This window comes from Schistocerca serialis, chromosome 6 (genome assembly GCF_023864345.2).
Source record: "Schistocerca serialis cubense isolate TAMUIC-IGC-003099 chromosome 6, iqSchSeri2.2, whole genome shotgun sequence".
Classification (NCBI taxonomy): domain Eukaryota; kingdom Metazoa; phylum Arthropoda; class Insecta; order Orthoptera; family Acrididae; genus Schistocerca; species Schistocerca serialis.
The window spans coordinates 498,762,049-498,781,928 of record NC_064643.1 but is presented as its reverse complement, the minus strand read 5'-3'; positions in this window follow the sequence as shown (position 1 = coordinate 498,781,928).

Genomic DNA, 19,880 nt, shown 5'->3' with positions numbered 1-19,880 from the left:
TCTCAAATGTTTGGTAAATAGATCAATGACAGCTACAAGGTACCTTAGTCTTCCACGACCTCGTGGGAGGGGTCCTGCCAAATCTATGCCTAGGATTTGTCTGGGTTTCTCTGTGATAATAGGATTCAAAGGCAGTATATCCGAAAGATTAAAAGGTTTTGCCTTTTGACAAATGATACAGTGTTTCAAGAGTTTGTGAATTCTGCTATGAAGGTTAGGGATGTAGCAGTACTTTGCTATTTTACGCTTACACTTTTCTGGACCAAAGTGTCCCCACGAAATAAGTGTATACCCGAGTAAGTGTTCTACATATTCCTGCGGAATGCATACTAGCCAATTTTCTGATGACAATGATGTTCGGTGGAAAAGTACTTGATTATACAATTTGTAATATTTGCACATGCGATGGGTAGGATTAGTTTCGAGCATCTGTTTCACACCTCTCCATTTTGGATCAGTTTCCTGCAATTGGACAATCTGGTTACAAAGATCAAGAAAATATTTCCGATGTATTGGATCCTTCATCAAAAGAATTCTGTAATTTGACATTTTATCCAAAAGTTCAGTACTGTCCGAAGAGCCTTCAGGCATTCGAGATAGAGCATCCGCAATAATGTTATCTTTGCCTTTTATATACATTATTTCGAAGTCATATTCCTGTAAGAAAAGACACCACATCGTTAAGCGAGGATGTAGGAGTTTACACGTCAGAATAGACTTTGATTTTCTTGCCATTGATGTAGTAGTTGAATCTCTTGAAAACCCAAACTACAGCAAGAGCTTCTAATTCAGTAACAGAATAGGATCGTTCAGTTTCTGTAAGAATCCTACTAGCAAAACTAATTACTCTGATGTCTGGTTTCCATTGGCTCCATGGATCTGGAAGAGACATGCGCCTAACCCCTGAAACCTTGCGTCAGATGACACACAAAATTCCTTTTCCATATCTGGATGATAAAGAATGTTGCTATTTAACAACGCTTCTTTGATATCGAGGAATGCCTTTTGACAGTCGTCAGTCCAATTCCACTGAGTATTTTTCTTTAACAATTTCAATAAATGAGGGTTGTTCATTACTTGCTTTGGTAAAAATCTTCTGAAGAATGAAGCGAGTCCAAGATAACCTTTAAGTTGTCGTTTTGAAGATGGGAGAGGAAAATTTATAATTGCACTTAGCTTATCCAGGTAAGGACGGATTCCGTTAAATGAAATGACGTGTCCTAAGAATTTGATTTCGGCTCGGCCAAAGTGTGACTTTTGCAAATTGGCAGTGACTCCGTATTCCAGGAATCGCTGATACACTTTCTGTATTAGTTCAACGTGGGCTTCCCAGGTTTTAGTGGCAATTAAAAGATCATCAACGTAGAGAGTGACTTCATCAATAAGATCTGGACCAAGAACATGAGCTATGGCAGAGATGAATACTCCAGAACTAAATTCAATCCAAAAGGCATGACCTGAAATTGATAGGATCCACCGGCGAAGATAAATACCGTATGCTTTCGTGAGTTAAGATTTAGTCTCACTTGCCAAAATGGCATTTTCAAATCTATGCTACTCAAATATTTAATTCCATTAAATCTCTGCACGGGTTCTTCAATCGCTTCAGGTCTCGTTCGTACCGGCACAACAATTTTATTTATGTTTCGTGCGTCAAGTACGAGTCGTACGGTGTTATCCTGTTTCACAATCGTCAAAAAGGGGCTACTATATGGCGAATTAGAATACTCTACGACTTTCCAGTTCAGCATTTTCTTAATTTCGTTACGAACTGCTTCCCTTCTTGCATACTGTATGGGATATGTCGTGCGACAGAAAGTTTGGTGCGGCACCACTTCCATAGTATATTCATAGTCTTTTATAATACCAGGTTGTTTTGAAAACACGTTGATATAGTGTGACAACAAATTGAATAATTGAATGATAGGTTCGGATAAGTCTGTTGATTCTGCAGTCTTATTGGTTATTTACTGCTGAGAGGGTAAGCCACTGAATGTTATTGTATCATTAAATGTATCACAGTTACCATAGAACAAATAGAAATGATTACGACAAGGAGGTTTTCTACCTATCCTTTGTAATCTAATGCTATTACAAGTGCCAAAGTTTTTTACTCTTTCTTTCACTAACTATAGTGCAGCTTCTGTCTGCTGTACTAACAGTGTGCAAATGCCTGTATAAAGATCTATTCGGGCTCTATATCGTCGTAGAAAATCCATTCCCAAGAGACATGGCACTGCCAAATTCTTGACAACGAGGAAAATACATTTGATGGGTATTGATTGAATCTCCAGTGGTACCCAAGCTTGTATACTGACCTTTTGTGTCTGGGAGCCGATGGCTCCTGTTATTGAACATCCTTGGACGGGTAATGTTGGAATTTTAATTAATGTACTAATTTGCTTATAGAAACATAAGGACACAGCATTAATATTTGCACCTGTATCTAGGATTACAGTTGTCAAAATTCCGGCTATAGGAAGTTTTGTCATAGCTTGCACTTGGTCATCTATCGGTTCATCACCGTCAGTCGTCTATTTCTCTTGTAATAATTCTTGTCTCATGTCAATACCGTCACTGTATCTCAGTACAAGTACGTCAAGGTTAGTCTCTCCGTCGAAGTTGTCGCCACCATTCTGTCTAACAGCATCACTTAGGGAGCTTTCAGATGCTGAACTTAGTTTTCCTGTTTGTGTGGTTTTGGTTGGCCTTCATCATTAGAAAGTTCAACCAATTTGACATTATGAGAGCACCGAGGAACAAAATTACTGTTATGCACAAACCTTGTGTCAAAATGTTGTTGCGTTTGTTCTGGTGTCCAATACGTGTTACTGTCTTCCGCGTTTGCGAAAAATCCTGGGGGGTTCTACTGCCTTCGCGGGTCTGATGATTTTTATTACTATTATGATTTCCGGAATTGTTACGGTGAAATCCACCTTCACTCTGTGGCTTGCTGTTAAACTGTGTGTTTCTGTGCATTCCCTGCGCTTGATTTTTACTGGGCGCGGAATTGTGTTGGTATGAGTGGGCGTTATCAGCTGTTAGTTGCTGCCCGTAACCTGAGTGTTGGCCGCGCGAGTACGGTGCATTCCATTGCGATCCGCTCTTCTGTTGCCAACCTTTTTGACTGAAACCATTTCCAAACTTCTGCTTGTACGGTTGATTGCCGTACTGGTTACCAGTCGTGTTATACACGGGATTGAATCGGTTGTGTTGATTATGTCCATTCCTTTTGTACGGATACCCATTGCCTTTATTTTCGTTTTGCCAATCGTTACTATTTTTGTAACCGTTCCCTGGGTTTTCATAGCCGTTACTCTCGTAATGTTGTGACCAAGAATTGTGCGAAGTGTCCCGCGGTTTCTTAGCTCTCATGTCCCCATAGATCAGGTCTAGGGAATCGACTGAAAGGTATCTGGATCATCATCTGGTATGGCTATCAGCTTTTCACGAATCGATATGGGTAGTTTAGGTTTGAGAATCTTAATTACATCTTTACTATTAATAGGGGTATCCCAGTGCCTGATTTTGCCAAGATATTTTTCGAAGTACTTTCTGAGGCTACTATTCCTGATGTCAAATTGTTCTGCATTATAGACTTCTTTACGAAAGCGCTTAACTAGTTGCAACGCCCAAGGCAATCATCAGCAACGTAAGTTAAAATTTCGTTAGCCGTAGCCAAGCTTCCTTAATTTTAGCCGACATTAATCAATTTGTGACGATCTTTAGTAGTTGGAGTAAAAATTTGCTTTGAATTCAGTAGAGTGCATTTAGTGGATTGGTAATTTCTTTAAGTATTGTTTAAATTCCATTGTTGTGTATTACATATCACTTGTTTTTAAATTTCAGCTCCAAAATTTGCTGAGGAAACTGCTCAAACTGATCATACGTTCTACACTTATCAACCATTTCGGTTCCCCATATTGCCGATTCGCCACCTAAGTATCCGGTAACAAATTGGATACGCTGTGTATCAGTCCACGAATTTGGAAAAATGCCAGAGAATCCACGAAGAAAAACAGCTGGGTGGATATTTCGTTTTTCCGGGTTAAAGGTTTGAAAAACTCGATGCTTTATCATGCTTCCTTCCCTCATAATTTGTACTACTGAGTCAGGTTCTTGGTTTCGTTGAATATGTAACATTGTGGTGGTGAAGTGTGTTCATCAGATACAACAGGCATTCGGAATTGCCGAAATAATTCATCTTCTTCCTCTGAGTCTAAAGAGTTAGGATAATTCGGTCTCTGTATTCGGGAACCACTACTCACTTGTGCCCTCAGGTTATTTAGTTGTTCCGTTACCTCTTGCTTCCAATTTGGTAATACTTGCTGAAGGGTACGCCTAATGCTACCGAGTTCAGACATTACGGTATCTCCGGAGCTTCCAGGAGCTGACAAGATACCAAGAGTGGTTGCTTTCACAGTCTATACTGGGTCTTTGTTAATGTAATTTTCGACAGATTTGTCCATTCCAGCAATCCAGTTCTCATACTCTTCTCTAAATTCTCTCCTTTGCTTTCGTTTCAGTTTCCAGAGTCAAATTTGACATTCCCTCGGTTAGTTTTTCTACCTGCGTAGTTACTCTGTCTAATCTGTGATTAACCGTGGTTATGGTGGAGTCAAGATTCTTGGTTGCGTTTCGGATGTCAGCTGTCTCGCTTTGCATGGTATCTAAAGTGTCATACAGTTCGAAAATTATTCCACTTCGCATTTGAGAAACAGCATCCTTAACTTGCTTTGCTACTTCTTTGGCTACGTTTTCTCTAACAGTTTTTATTTCTTCGCTTACTATAGAAAGTTTAACTTCAAGCGACGCTAACATTTGTATGTTTTCCTCTTTCGTTTGACGATATTCGTCTTTCAAATCATTTTTAATGGAATTCACCATTTGGCGATTTCCGTCCTGCATCATTTGGCTTATTTGACTCAGTAGCTGTTTGAATGCATCGTCTGTCACTACCCCTGAATTGCTTTCACCTACCTCCCTTGTAACCGGTATATGGCTATGAGTACTAGTGGCAGAAAGTATGCTGGCATTGTATAGTTCAGTACCGGTAACATTATGGTGTGAGGCACCAAAGTTCATAAGATTTCCCACTTCACTTTCTACAATTGTTTCGATTGGTGCCTCAGCCCTACTAATTATCCTGCGGGGCCGTAAGCGACGCGACACTTCACTCGTTTCATTCTGTTCGTTTGAATCTAGTGATGACATTTTATCGTCTGCCATAGCTCACTTATTTACAAACAGTAGGTCAATGAAGTTCGTTTTGAGCTACGGCCGTCAGCTGTCGACAGAGTTGTAATTTTTCGGTTGGGAGTCGGTTGTCACTGCTACGTCACAAGATCGGAATGTCGGGAGTTGCTCGTCACGAGAACAAGAGGCTATTCTGGACCGTAAAGAAAGTATGGCTGCACACTGGTCAAAATAAATGAAAACTAAGGTTGTCAGCTCTGTGAACAGGCAGCGGACATTTAAAAACAAGTGATATGCAATCTTCGACCATAAATATAATAGACTGGCCTTGACGTCATTTTCGTGGCTCCAACATATCTGGGCTAAAGTCACGTGAATGTTGGCAAAACATGGTTGTTTCGTGTTGCGCTTATGGCTGTACTCAGCGTTTTGTCGGGGGAAATGGCATTACATTTCACGTGTAAGTGTTCCTATGACAGTGCAGATGCGTTTATTGAAATCTGCTGACGTGACTTTTATATGTTTTTTACACTTGAAATAGACTATCACGTAAATTAAAGTGTTGAAAGTGATGCCTGTAAAGTCAGACTCATATTACATTTTGGAAAGTATCTGTGATACCTCGGTTACAGAAAGTATGCTGGCATTGTATAGTTCAGTACCGGTAACATTATGGTGTGAGGCACCAAAGTTCATAAGATTTCCCACTTCACTTTCTACAATTGTTTCGATTGGTGCTCAGCCCTACTAATTATCCTACTCATAGGTTCCCTAAGGATGAAAACCGAAGGCAGCTTTGGTGGATACAGGCCCTGAAACGCATAAACTTTAAGCCATCTGCACATACGCGCCTTTTTGTATATACAAGTGAAATTATAAGAAGGTAAGAGCACCTATAGTCAACACATGAAGAGAATTTTTTTCTACCTTCTAATACTATTAAATAAATGTAGGCTCCAAAATTATTTTCTGAAATTTCAAAGTCTCACCTTTCATCTAAAATATCATTTTTTTTAAAACTGATAGTTTAAACTTTTGTAAAAATAGTAGGAACTGAACCTTTGAAGTGCACCTAAAATTGATACTCTAAAATGGACCTGCTCCTAATTTTGGCACCTATAGTTGAAATAATTCCCATATCCCATTTTCTTTTATAAGTGACTAGAGCTCAAAACGCGGCGAATCCAATGTTTAAAGTTTTGACACGAGCCCACTCTTACTGTTTAAAAGAATTTTAACGACATTTTACTTTAATTGATAGTTTATAGTAATTTCGCCCCACTGCCCACCAGAGCGGCGTTCGATGTATTTGTTAGATTTTATAAATGGTACTGTGAACAAATCCAGGTCAGATGTAGTTCTGACATAATTTTTCGCAAATAAAAAAGTAATTTTTGTTGCAAGCGTTTGGCAGTCAACTGAGAAATGTGGGTAAAATACGATACAAACATAGGATGGCAGACCGCTGGTTTGAAATCCCGCCACGTTTTGCCAACAGTCACGTGGTTTATGTTGGTGCCACACCAGCCCTATAGCTTCTGCACAGCAAGGCCAGTCTACTAGTATCTATGGTCGAAGTATGGAATACACAACAATGGAATTTAAACAATACTTAAAGAAATTACCAATCCACTAAATGCACTCTAGTGAATTCAAAGCAAATTTTTACTCCAACTACTAAAGATCGTCACAAATTGATTAATGTCGGCTAAAATTAAGGAAGCTTGGCTACGCGTTGAAACGCGTACGTATTCATTACCAGCGATGGCGAGGCATGACAGAATCTCTGACCGAGAGTTATTTATCGTTGCTAGTCTGCGCTTGACCGCGCGAGTGTTCAGTTGCGAGTAGTCAGTTGCGAGTTGCACTCTGTCTGCAGTAGTACTCACTCAGTCGGCAGTAGTAGTAGCGAGTGGACGGTTGTACTGAGCGGGCGTCGGCATGCGTCGGCGGCGTGCTCTCCTTGCGTCTCTGGTCACGATTCAGGACCAGGTATATTGTTACAGAAGGTAATGAAGCAGCATTGCGCTCAGCTAATGACATATGTTAATTGTAATTAATTTGTTCAAGAATTGCCCCAATAATAATTTTCTTATAAAGTAACTGTTTTAAACAAAAAGATTCATTTCAAGTCAAGTAATACTTCCTATGCATTCCCTCCAAGAATTAAAATTAAACATGGGCCAGTATTGCATGGAGCTGTGCCGAAAAGTAAGAGCAGATATTGATGGAGTTTACTGATGTAAGAATTTTGGTTTTTGTGTTCAGGTTTAATTATTGCACAGGGCCGAAGGTCAGCGCCGCTGCCCTTATAAAATTTGTCAGGTTTAGTTATTTGTGTTCAGATGTTACACATAGTTTATGCTTCATTATTTAATTAATTTTATTGTGGGTTTAATGGGCAATCTTCATTAGTTAATGTTTGTGGGGAGTTTACATTTGGGCCATTATTATTCTTAATTTTGCAAGCAGGTTACGCTTGGTTCATTTTTATTATGCAGTTTTGTGGGAATATAACATTTCACTTAACATTGACTTTTATATTCTTGCTGGGAGGTTACAATTTCACATTTATTGACTTTTAAGATTTTTTGTGCGGGGAGGTTACAGCCTACCGAAATTTTAACTTACGTTGCTGATGACTGCCTTGGGCGTTGCAATTAGATTTTCGCACAAATTCTGTTCCAAAAAAACATCTCTCTTCCGTAATTTTCTCTGAATATCTCGTTTCTTTCGCTCAATGGAAATTTTATTGGCTGGTGTTTGATGCCACGTAACAAATAAAAAGCACAAGATTAGCTACTATTCTTTATGAATATTTCCACAATGCGTATCTTATATAAATTTTTATTCCTTTGAGGTTAGTTTTTTAATTCGCGTCCCTGTTCGGGCGCCAATTATAACGATATGTTTACGTAATGTGTATACATAAACAAACAGTTATAAATGTCCCCGTTCGTAGTCGCTTATTATAACAATATGTTTACTTTTGTGCTGTAACATATGTCTATAATCAGCGGTGGAAATATATTTGCGAACGCCGACCGTGTGCGTCTGTTTCTTGTTGGATCGTCTGATCAGTCGAGAGTAAATACCTATTCAAAATATAATTATTTTTCAATAGCTCAACATGAATTTCCTAAGGGACCGTAGTTTATCATGCATTTACCAGCAGAATATGGCGCGGAGAAAATATTTCTCCGCATGCAAATTCCGTCCGATTGCGACGAAAGAATTCGTGACTGTGAACTCTGTATTTGGTAGAAACATAAAGAAAATTAAATAACTTCATGAAGGAGTGAGACATAGATTCTTTACTAAATAAATAATCCATACACCAGTTCCATTTAACTCTGAATTTATGGCAATTAATAGATGAACTTACACCGCAATGAAGGATTTAACATGGATGCCGTTTTGACTGGCACTTCTCTTCTCGTAATGAAAATAATTCCTTTGACGTTTTCACATACACGTCGCACAATAAATCTACGGCTCTGCAGTATTGCACTTTTAGTATTGCACTTTTACTTTACGCTAAAATGTTATTTTTAACAATAATAATACGGTGGCAAGACATGGGTGTCCGACACAAGTTACAAGAGACAAGAGAAAAATGAGTAACTGTTCATCAGGAATATCTCGTACATCAAAAAAATGTGTAAAAGTGTTCTTCTTCTCTCCGTTTTTCGCGCCGCGGTTTTCAAACTCATTAACTCGCTGCATCTCTGACGGCGCTTCGACAATAAACACGTTAAGTCACAGGACGTTCACCTTTTATATTCTCACAAAATTATTTGCTAACTGTAGCTGTTGCCAAGCGAATGCTCGATTAGTGAATGATTTAAAATGATAAGGCAATCGCATAATGTTGCATACTGTCTCCAGATTTCTGCATCTAAGTTTCACCTTTATTTACGATCCATTAAAAATTTCATTGATGAGACGTGAAATGACAGGTAGCTAACACAGTCGTCTGTCGCATGTTAGAAATATACGTCCCTTGTTTCTGTCATGGATTGCTAGGCAGCTGAATGAATCTGATATCTTCAGTGATGTCCTGTAAAGTGTACATCCTGGGACACACAACGACGCAGACGAAAATTTCACTTTTATTTTAGTTACTTCTAAAGTTTTTCATGCATTTCTATCCCTCTATCCCTCACATAACAGATCAGAATAATATCAAAAGCTTGTTAATATGAGAGAGAGCTTAGTATTGCATCGACCGTAGTGTGAATTGATGACAAGAAAGTGGTTGTTATTAACCAGTAAAGGAAGGAATGACGTGTGTTTAGCACTAATATTTTAGCCTTTTCTGTGCATATAGCGGACTGTGAATTTAATGCATGTACTTATTAAAGTGATTTTTGTCATGTATTTTATTTATTATCTTAGGAAACAATACGAAAGGCACGACACTTGAGCAATCAAGGGACAGTCTTGCTAAGTGGACCATTTTAGATGTGTTGCCTAGATTGTGAAATATAAATGTACTGAAGCCCTTCATATCGTCGACTAATATCTCACGAAATAATTTGAAAACTAGTGCGTGCGGACGGATGTGCAAAGTGGGTTGTTTTGATACTGAGCACGTGCTGTGAACCATGCATAAATTTACTGAAGTGGTTCTCATCAAAGGTTAATATTAATGAGACTCGGTACAGCTTTAGTGATAACAGCTGTTAGGAACGTAATTATCTGCCTCGCTTACGGACTCGCATTTGCCGGATTCCGGTTCCATGTCTCTAATTATTTGACGGCGCGAAGTTTATTGCAACAAGAGAAAGGAGTGAAATAACACTGCTTCTGCCTTTGGAGTAAATAACTGCAAAGTCAAAATTATTCTCCTTTTATGTCAAATAATTTATATCCATTACACATGTTCTCATTCGGCTAGTTGTGTCTCTTTCAGCTCGAAATTTCTACACATTAATGTCTTACGCACATTTCCATATTACTTTACTGATCTCCAGCCGCTGCGGCCAGACAGTGTAACGCTGATTTTCCGTTGTGTCTGTCTGCGGCTCAACGCGTCAAATTTCCGCTAAGCAGCGATTTAACAAGATTTATCCTCCACAGCCTGATAACTGGCCAGTTGTATACTATTACACCTTTTTCTAAACAGAAAATCTCCTCCCCTTTACATGGAAACCAGTCATGAACAACCCCAAAACAGAAATTTTATTTGTGACACGTAAAATTCTCTTATTTAGCTTACACAGTGACTCTGCTTGTGGCTCTTTGCGATTACGAACTTTTGTTTATACGAATTTGGGTAAACTCTGTCTGCACTTTGCTTTGTTATTTCCAAATGTTATCGTTTTCTCAAGTCCACGACGGTAGAGGTAATGTAAAACTGCAACTCTGTGCCGACGGCGAATGGCCTGATATTACTTCGTTACTAAGTAAAGAAGTGACGTCTACGTTTTTCTCCTACATCCATCCGTGAAATGTCAAATTGTGTATAATCTACTAGATTTTTTATCTACAATTTTTCAGATTGCTAGCACTTCCCACACCTTTATAATTCTTTTCCTTGGTTCAAACAAACTAATCATCATTGTGCTTTTCTTCTTGGGATATGGTCATTGTCTCCCACTAACCCAAGCCAGTATGAATTCCACATTTGACTTCAAAGAGCTATATGAATGATCTTCGTCATAAGAAACCTGTTGTTTCCCAGAGTCTTGCCGATTTAATGAAGCCTACCTTTTGTTTATTCACTAATAATGCTAAAAGATCTCACAGTTGTATACGGACAGGTACTGGTAATATAGTACCTGCTTTCAATCATAACGCGAAAATCATTGTAGGGCATATTGAGGAAAGTTATCTCGGAATAGAAAATCAAAGAAACTTGTTCGGAAGTGGAAAGACAACCGACTTTATGAAATTCCTGGGTCGTTTTGTGTATTACGGCGCAAGAATTTGCCCCTTTTCGAGCAGCTGCTTAACTTTACATGAACAACAAAAGGTTCCAAGCAATCATAAAAAGCAATAGCTCATTCCCTTCATTGAGAAAGGCTACCACGCAAATAATTCTGGGCCTCTAACACTGACGAGAATCTGCTGTAAACTTACGGAACAAGCTCTGTAATCAAGAACTATGGTCGTTTTGGAGATCGAAAAATTTCCATAGAAAACAACATGAATCCTGCAAGCAGAGATCTCGTAATCGTCCTTGAGAACCAAGGGGCCACAGATAAAAGCGCACTGGTTGATCCTTGTTTCTGGACTTTCGGAATTTCTCTGATTCCGTTCCGCAGTGTCGGCTGTTCGAAAGCTGTCTTTACACATATGTAAAATTATAATGAGTGACATTCAGTACCATGATGATCCATCCCACGCTATGTAATCCGCCTAGATGCTCCTTGACACACTTTCAACAAGTGTGATGGGGTACGTGATGAATCACGACCCAGAATGAACCCTGTGACCACTTTAGTACCACAGGTTTCACCAGTGTCTTAACACTGTATATAATGCAATAGAAATATCCATAAGTGTGCCTGACGACGGAGATCTAAACCTCCGAACCACATTGTGGAAATAAATGAACAGTGACTAGTACAAATAAACTTGGCGTTTCATTCGACATCTGTTTTTACTAGAACAGATTTTTAGCAGATTGTCCAAGTATTCGGCTCAACAAAACGAGGATTGTGTCCATCATAACGGACCTCGTACTGAGACACCGTGTTGTTTAGAGGCTTATACTTTGGGGTTACGAACTCAGAGGGATACTGTGAGCCTGTCAGACAGAGCCTGGCGTTTACTGTTAGCGAGGTCTAAGTTACCTCCGAGATTTACGTGGTTGGAAGGTGGTTCTAAGACCACAGTCTGCAGCTACAGGCCGAGGTTCTGCTGCCAAGAGTGTAGCAAACACGTCGCCACTTTCCGCTGTCGCCTCTCACTGTTCTTATTTCTCTCTCTCTCTCTCTCTCTCTCTCTCTCTCACACTAGCATCCAACCAGTAGTGCATTTCTAAGTATGATAAGACATTCATAATCACCTATTTAAGTAATATTTTTGTTAACAATAGAATCTCGGATACCGACAACAATCAAGTATTTTACTCCTATTCCAGTGCAAAATGTTTGTTTTCTTCATTAAAGGAGCGCAGTATATTTGGTTTATTGGCAAATTTGGATACTGTACCGCTCTTTACACAGCCTCAAGCGTCGCTTAGTACTGAGTACAGAAATTTACGGCTTATGATGAGCTCCTCGAACATTGTACCCCATTCCAGATAGGACTGAAAGAGGACGTCGAAAATTGTCATAGAAGTGTAACTTTTTCTGTATTATCGCGAAAGAGGGAAGCATCTCGGATTTGATACACAAACTGAGACGAAAATGATTAAAACAAAGGTGTTTTTCTGTTGCGGCGAGACCTTTTCACGAAAATTGAATCACCACTTGTCTCCTACCAAGGCCGGAATATTTTGTTGACATATGGAGAAACAGCCACCGTCACAAAACCATAAAATCTCGCTTGGGGAGTGTTAGGGGTTCGTTCTTTGCAGTGTTACTCCAGAATAGAACGATAAAAAAATAATCTGGAAGTGCTCGATTAACGCTTTGCCAAGGACTGAAATGTGAACTACAGAGTAAACATGTAGATGTGGACAATAGTATACTTAATATCAAAACTGAGAATTGAATAATCGGAGAAGTGGAGTAATTGTCATTTCTACACAAGATTACTCAAGATAGCTGAAGTAAATAGAGTATCCTTTCTTCCAGGAGCGCTAGTTCTGCAAGGTTCGCAGGAGAGCTTCTGTGAAGTTTGGAAAGTAGAAGTCGAGGTACTGGCGGAAGTAAAGCTGTGAGGACGGGGCGTGAGTCGTGCTTGGATAGCTCAAATGGTATAGCGCTTTCCCGCGAAAGGTAAAGGTTCCGAGTTCGAGTCTCGGTCCGGCACACAGTTTTAATCTGCCAGGAAGTTTCATATCAGTGCACCGCCCGCTGCAGAGTGAAAATCTCATTCAGGGAAAGAGTCGATCAGGAGAAGGAAGGGTTGCGTCATATACCAATTTCGAAATAAGGAAGAAGTTCCTGAAAAAGCGTACAACTGGAGCACAGCACTGAACGGATGTAAAACATGTAGCAACGCTGTTCTGACCAAGGCGGGCCAACTGGGCTCAACCGGCTGCCGTGTCATCCTCGCCAATGGCGTCATTTGGATGCGCTATGGATGGTCGTGTGATCAGCACACTGCTCTCCCAGCCGTTGTCGGGGTAGAAGGCCTGGCGCTGCTGCTACTCCGTTAATTAGTTCCTCAGTTAGCATGACGAGGTTGAGTGCACCCTCTCCAGCCCTTCCACCAATGAAAAATCCCAGGCAATATCGAGAATCGAACCCAGGTTCCCATGTGGCAGTCAGCTGCGCTGACATCTCAGCTGCGGACAATTAAAATGCGTACCATCGAAAATAAGGAGAAGAACTGGAATCATTGGAAATGTGGTACTATACAATAATATTAAAAAATAAACGGATATAACCTAATGAGAATAGATTAGTAAAGGAGTCAAGCGGAAAACCTGGTCAGAAGCAGGGACAAGTTAGTGGAATGTCTGCTGCCACACCCATGAATAGTTAATTCGGTACAGAAACCAACAGAGCAAAAAAAAGGTAGGGGCAGAGAAAGCTTAGACTATCTGGAACACATCATAGTCTGTTGGTCTAATTTTTACGTAGAGGTGAGAAGAAAGGGAAAATGCAGCATCAAACAAGTCGAAACACATATTATTTTGTATAATGAAAATTCGTAGAAACAAGTAAAAATAACAATAGACTGCAGCGTACCCGTAAATACAGGGCTGCTATAACAGATGCTTTCGTTTTCAGAGTTCCGTCACTTCCAAAGTATTACATGGACAAATGTGATTGAGGCATGAATATAACTGTAAGCCAATTGAGTTTTTTAGTGCCCGCCAGTTGGCGTTGTTGGTATTACGAGTGTATTGCTTTGACAAAATGGCGACAAACAAGACAAGAGTTTTTGAGTGTTGGAATATGTTGATTGTTTACCTGTTTGAACAGCGCAACGTGCATTCAGAAGAAATTATGGAAAAGAATCGCCATGTTAACATGTTAACAGAGGAATATGCGTTGCTACTGATAATTTAAGGATACTGGTTGTCTCTACAAGGAGAAAAGTAGTGGTCGACCATGTGTGCCAGATGCAACTATGGGGAGCGCGAGGAAAATTTTCTTACGCAGTCCAAAAAAAGATCAACTGTCCTCGCAAGCCACGAATTAGGAATAACGCAGCAAACGGTGTGGACGATTTTGCGACAGCGGTTACATTTCAAACCGTACCGTTTGCATCTCGGGCAGCAATTAAAACAGAAAAATTACGACTGGCACTCTCAATTTTGCATCACAATGCACGAAGCACTAGAGAATGAACATTTCGCCTCCAAGCTCATATTCAGTGACGGAGTAACCTTCCCTGTATCTGGAAATGTGAGAGTGTGGGACGCTCAAAATCCTCATTAAACTGTGGCGCATGAACGAGATTCTTGGATTCTGTACAATGTCACAGATGAATCTTTATGGGACCTTTTTCTTCTGTGTTAGAACTGGGACGTACACCTCCTACCTTGACATGCTGCAGCTCTGGGTAAACAACCAGAACTGACAGCTGATTCCGAAAATTATCTTCTAAAAAGACGGGGCATCCCCACAATGGAGCACCAATGTTCGTCCATACCTGACCGACGAACTTCCACATGGCTGGATTGGGATAAGTGTTGAAGATGTGGCTCTGTTCCTTCGGTTCCCCCCACGTCGTTTGGCCGGAAACTCTGTTAGTTATTGCTTTGGGGGTATGGAGAGTGCAGACTTTTCGTGGAATGGCCACGAGGCCTGTCACCACATGGTCCAGCTCGGTGACAAAGGGAGAGAGTACCGATTAAATTAAATCAATAATTTTGACTTCAGAGTTGGGCTATTCGTTACATTATCTTTCAGCTGGTATGCCACCCGAGCTGATAAAATAATTATCTCGAAAATCGTCATAATTAATCTTTTATTATGCGAGTTCAAATCAGTTTCCCCTGGCGATTTGAGATCGCCTCCGAGTTGGCTAATCAGCGGACTAGGGGCTCGTGGAGGCGGACGATTTTTCAGGGTCAAAATTCAATTAATTTTGCAATACCGCAAGATGACGAATATCGGCAGAGGCTAGGCAGCCATTAACTTCAAGTCCAGATTACGGCTGCTCGCCGCGGAAGGACACACGAGGCCCAGTCGTTTCCGTGGAATCCCTGCCATAGTATGAGCACCAGCCTTTGAGCCCGGCGCTCTGACCCCTACACGGGGGTGCTAAAGGTAACAGACACGCTGGTTAGGTTGGCTACACGCCCCTCTCTCGTTTGCGGAAGCATACAGCAAAATTGAACAGAGATACAAGAAAAGGTAGTTGACTAAGTGGAACGGATCTGAACAGCTACGATGGTTGTCGTTTCGAGCCAACCGCCATCTTGGCATCGGTGATCAAGCTATGTTTTCTGTGTAGTACTCTTGACCTGCAGCAAGAAGAGACAGTAACTGCTGTTATAAATGTCTCACCTTTTTGTGTGCTACTGGAAGTACAATATACTATGATTTTCGAGAACAGGCGCATCTCTTCTGGTCTGTAGCTTCTACTGTTGCCTGTCCATTATTTTAATTAATCATCAACTGAACCTCTGCTAAAGGAAAAAGAAGTTCAGTGACAGCCACGGTCGGGACAACAGCCGACAGGTAGGTGGATGACAGATCTCACAGCTTGCTGGGGACGGAGAATTCATCTGCTCCGGTAATGACCTTAATTATATTTCGTTAGCTGTCATTACATCGTATCTAGCAGACCGCTAGCGGCTACAGGTACATTAAGGACCATGTGTATACACCCCACTGGCAAAAGTACGGGAACAGCTTAGAGAACGCATCACCGTTACTATGATGACCTTTGACAGGATGTTGCTACATAAGGTAGGGAACGAAGTTGACTAACACTTGGACATGTGTGACCAGAGGAGCTCTCATAGAACATGTGTAGAGTGTAAATTGCAAACTTGGTGAGTTTACAGTTCTATTCTTGCATCAGTCACATTTGCACATGTAATACTCGTACTTACGAGAATATAGAACTCTGAAAACAAACGAATCATTTATAGCAGCCATGGTTAAGGTGGAAGAAACAATGCGAGACAAGGTGATACTATTTTTTTTTAAGTCATCGGTTTGGTGACTAGCTTGATGCGGCCCGCGGCACGAATTCCTCTCCCGTGCCATCCTCTTCAACTCAGAGTAACACTTGAAACCAACATCCTCAGTTATTTGCTGAATTTATTCCAGTCTCGGTCTTTATCCTCTTCAGCTTCCTCTAGTGCCATGGACGCTATTCCTTGATGTCTTAGCTAATTTCCTATCACACTGTCCTTTCTTCTTGTCAGTGTTATATATTCCTTTCTTAGCCGATTCTCTGGAGTTCTTCCTCTTCCTTACCTTATCGTCTACCTACTTTTCAACATTCTTCTGTAGCACCAAACCTCAAATGCTTCTGTTCTCCTTCGTTCCGGTTTTCGCACAGTTCATGTTTCACTACAATACAATGCTGTGCTCCAGAGGAAGGCCTATGTTCGTTAGTAGTAGACCTCTTTAGGCTAGAAAAGCCCTTTTTGCTAGTGCTAGTCTGCTATTGATGTCCTACTTGCTCCGTCCGTCATTGGTTATTTTGCTGACTACGTAGTAGAATTCCTTAACTCCATCTACTTCGTGATCGTGTAATCCTGATGTTAAGTTTCTCGCTGTTCTCATTTATGCTGATTCTCATTACTTCCGTCCTTCTTCGATTTAGTCTCAATCCGTATTCTGTACTAAATAGACCGTTCATTCCATTCAGCATATCATGTAATTCTTCTTCACTTTCATTAAGGATAGCAGTGTCATCAGCGAATCTTATCATTGATATCCATTCACCTCGAATTTTAATTGCACTCCTGAACTGAACCTTCTTTTATTTCCGCCATTGTTTCCTCGATGGACAGATTGAACAGTAGGGGGGGGGGGGGGGGAGACTACATCCCTGTCTTATACCCTTTTCAATACGAGCAATTCGTTCTTTGTCTTCCACTCTAATTGTTCTCTCTTGGCTTTTATGTGTATTGTATATTACCTGTATTACTTTATAGTTTACCACTATTTTCACAGAATTTCAAACATCGTGCTCCATTTGACACTGTCGAACGCTTTTTCCAGGTGGACAAATCCTATGAAGATGTACTGGTTTCTCTTTAGCCTTGTTTCCGTCATGAATCGCAGCGTCAGAACGGCCTCTCTAGTGCCTTTACCGTTCCTTAAGCTAAATTGATCGTGACGTAACACATCCTCAATTATTTCCGTTCTTCTGTATATTATTCTTGTTGCCAAACAGGGCAACGATTCGGCTTCGAGGCGGGCGATTGGCTCCGGCTCGACGTATTTTCCGCTTTGTCGTGCATCCGGTGAGGTCGCGCCTTGTGGCGAGGGCCGGCTGAGCTGCTCGTATCGGACGGCGGTAATCGAGGCTGAATCGCACCCGCCGCCGCGACAGTTATAAAGCGATTACGGCGCTCCCCATTAGGGCCACCTCGCTGCTGACGCCCGCTTGCTGCGGAATCGCGTGCGATGCGCGGCAGAAGGTGCCAAGGCCCCCCCGTCTGCAGCTGCGCTCTCCGCCTGCCTGGTGTTACCGTCCTGTACCTAATTACCAGCATGCAGAGCTGGATACATCGGGGAGAGGGGGTAGCGGCAAGGGTGTACTACTGCAAGAAAACATGAGTACCTTAACGACCGCTCTTCATTCACGAAATTCACTATTGGCCATTAAAATTGCTACACCAAGAACAAATGCAGATGATAAACGGGTATCCATGAACAAATATATACTAGAACTGACATGTGATTACATTTTCAGGAAATTTGGGTGCATAGATCCTGAGAAATCAGTACCCAGAACAACCACCTCTGGCCGTAATAACGGCCTTGATACTTCTGGGCATTGATTGAAACATAGCTTGGATGGCGTGTACAGGTACAGCTGCTCATGCAGCTTCAACACGATACCACAGTTCATCGAGAGTAGTGACTGGCGTATTGTGACGAGCCAGTTGCTCGTCCACCGCTGAGCAGACGTTTTCAATTGGTGAGAGACCTGGAGAATGTGCTGGCCAGGGCAGCAGTCGAACATTTTCTGCATCCAGAAAGGCCCGTACAGGACCTGCATCATGCGGTCGTGCATTATCCTGCTGAATTGTAGGGTTTCGCAGGTATCGAATGAAGGGTACAGCCACGGGTCGTAACACATCTGAAATGTAACGTCCACTGTTCAAAGTGCCGTCAATGCGAACAAGAGGGGACCGAGACGAGTAACCAATGGCACCTTATACCATCACGCCAGGTGATACGCCAGTATGGCGATGACGAACACACGCTTCCAACGTGCGTTCACTGGGATGTCGCCAAACAGGGATGCGACCATCCTGATGCTGTAAAAAGAATCTGGATTCAGCCGAAAAAATGGCGTTTTGCCATTCGTGCACTCAACTTCGTCGTTGAGTACACCATCGCAGGCGCTCCTGTCTGTGATGCATCGTCAAGGGTAACCGCAGCCATGGTCTCCGAGCTGATAGTCCATGCTGCTGCAAACGTTGTCGAACTGTTCGTGCAGATGGTTGTTGTCTTGCAAACGTCCCCATCTGTTGACTCAGGGATCGAAACGTGGCTGCACGATCCGTTACAGCCATGCGGATAAGATGCCTGTCATCTCGACTGCTAGTGATACGAGGCCGTTGGGATCCAGCACGGCGTTCCGTATTACCCTCCTGAACCCACCGGTTCCATATTCTGCTAACAGTCATTGGATCTCGGCCAACGTGAGCAGCAATGTCGCGATACGATAAATCGCAATCGCGATAGGCAACAATCCGACCTGTATCAAAGTCGGAAACGTGATGGTTCGCATTTCTCCTCCTTACACGAGGCATCACAACAACGTTTCACCAGGCAACGCCGGTCAACTGCTGTTTGCGTATGAGAAATCGGTTGGAAACTTTCCTCATGTCAGCACGTAGTGGTGGTCGCCACCGGCGCCAACCTTGTGTGAATGCTCTGAAAAGCTAATCATTTGCATGTCACAGCACCTTCTTCCTGTCGGTTAAATTTCGCGTCTGTAGCACGTCATCTTCGTGGTGTAGCAGTTTTAATGCAGTAGTGTATGTGGTCTCTGTTGATCCAGCATGGACAGGGGACGTTAACTAGTTAAATAATTATCAATATCAATGAAATTCGTCTACAGCCGTGCAACTGAGATGTTATTTTGTTTTATTCTATTTTAACTAAGAGTTTCGGCGTTCCACTATTCCATCTTCACGCCCCATATGCATCTCGATATTGTGACATATATTCCTGGATGTCGTGAATTCAAACCGTTTCACAAGTGCTTCATTTGAAGACTTGATAGTATTATAGTATGTATTGTCATTACCACCACCACACCGGAATGTAAATGTCAGCACTATCAGTGTTTGGACCAAGTGACGGCGGTACTCCCTGTCAAGACTACTTTGTGCTGAAACCACACTACGTGAAAGGGAAGCAGTAGCTGAGAGGGGAGTAGCACCGATAGTATCCAGTCTAATGGGCAAGACG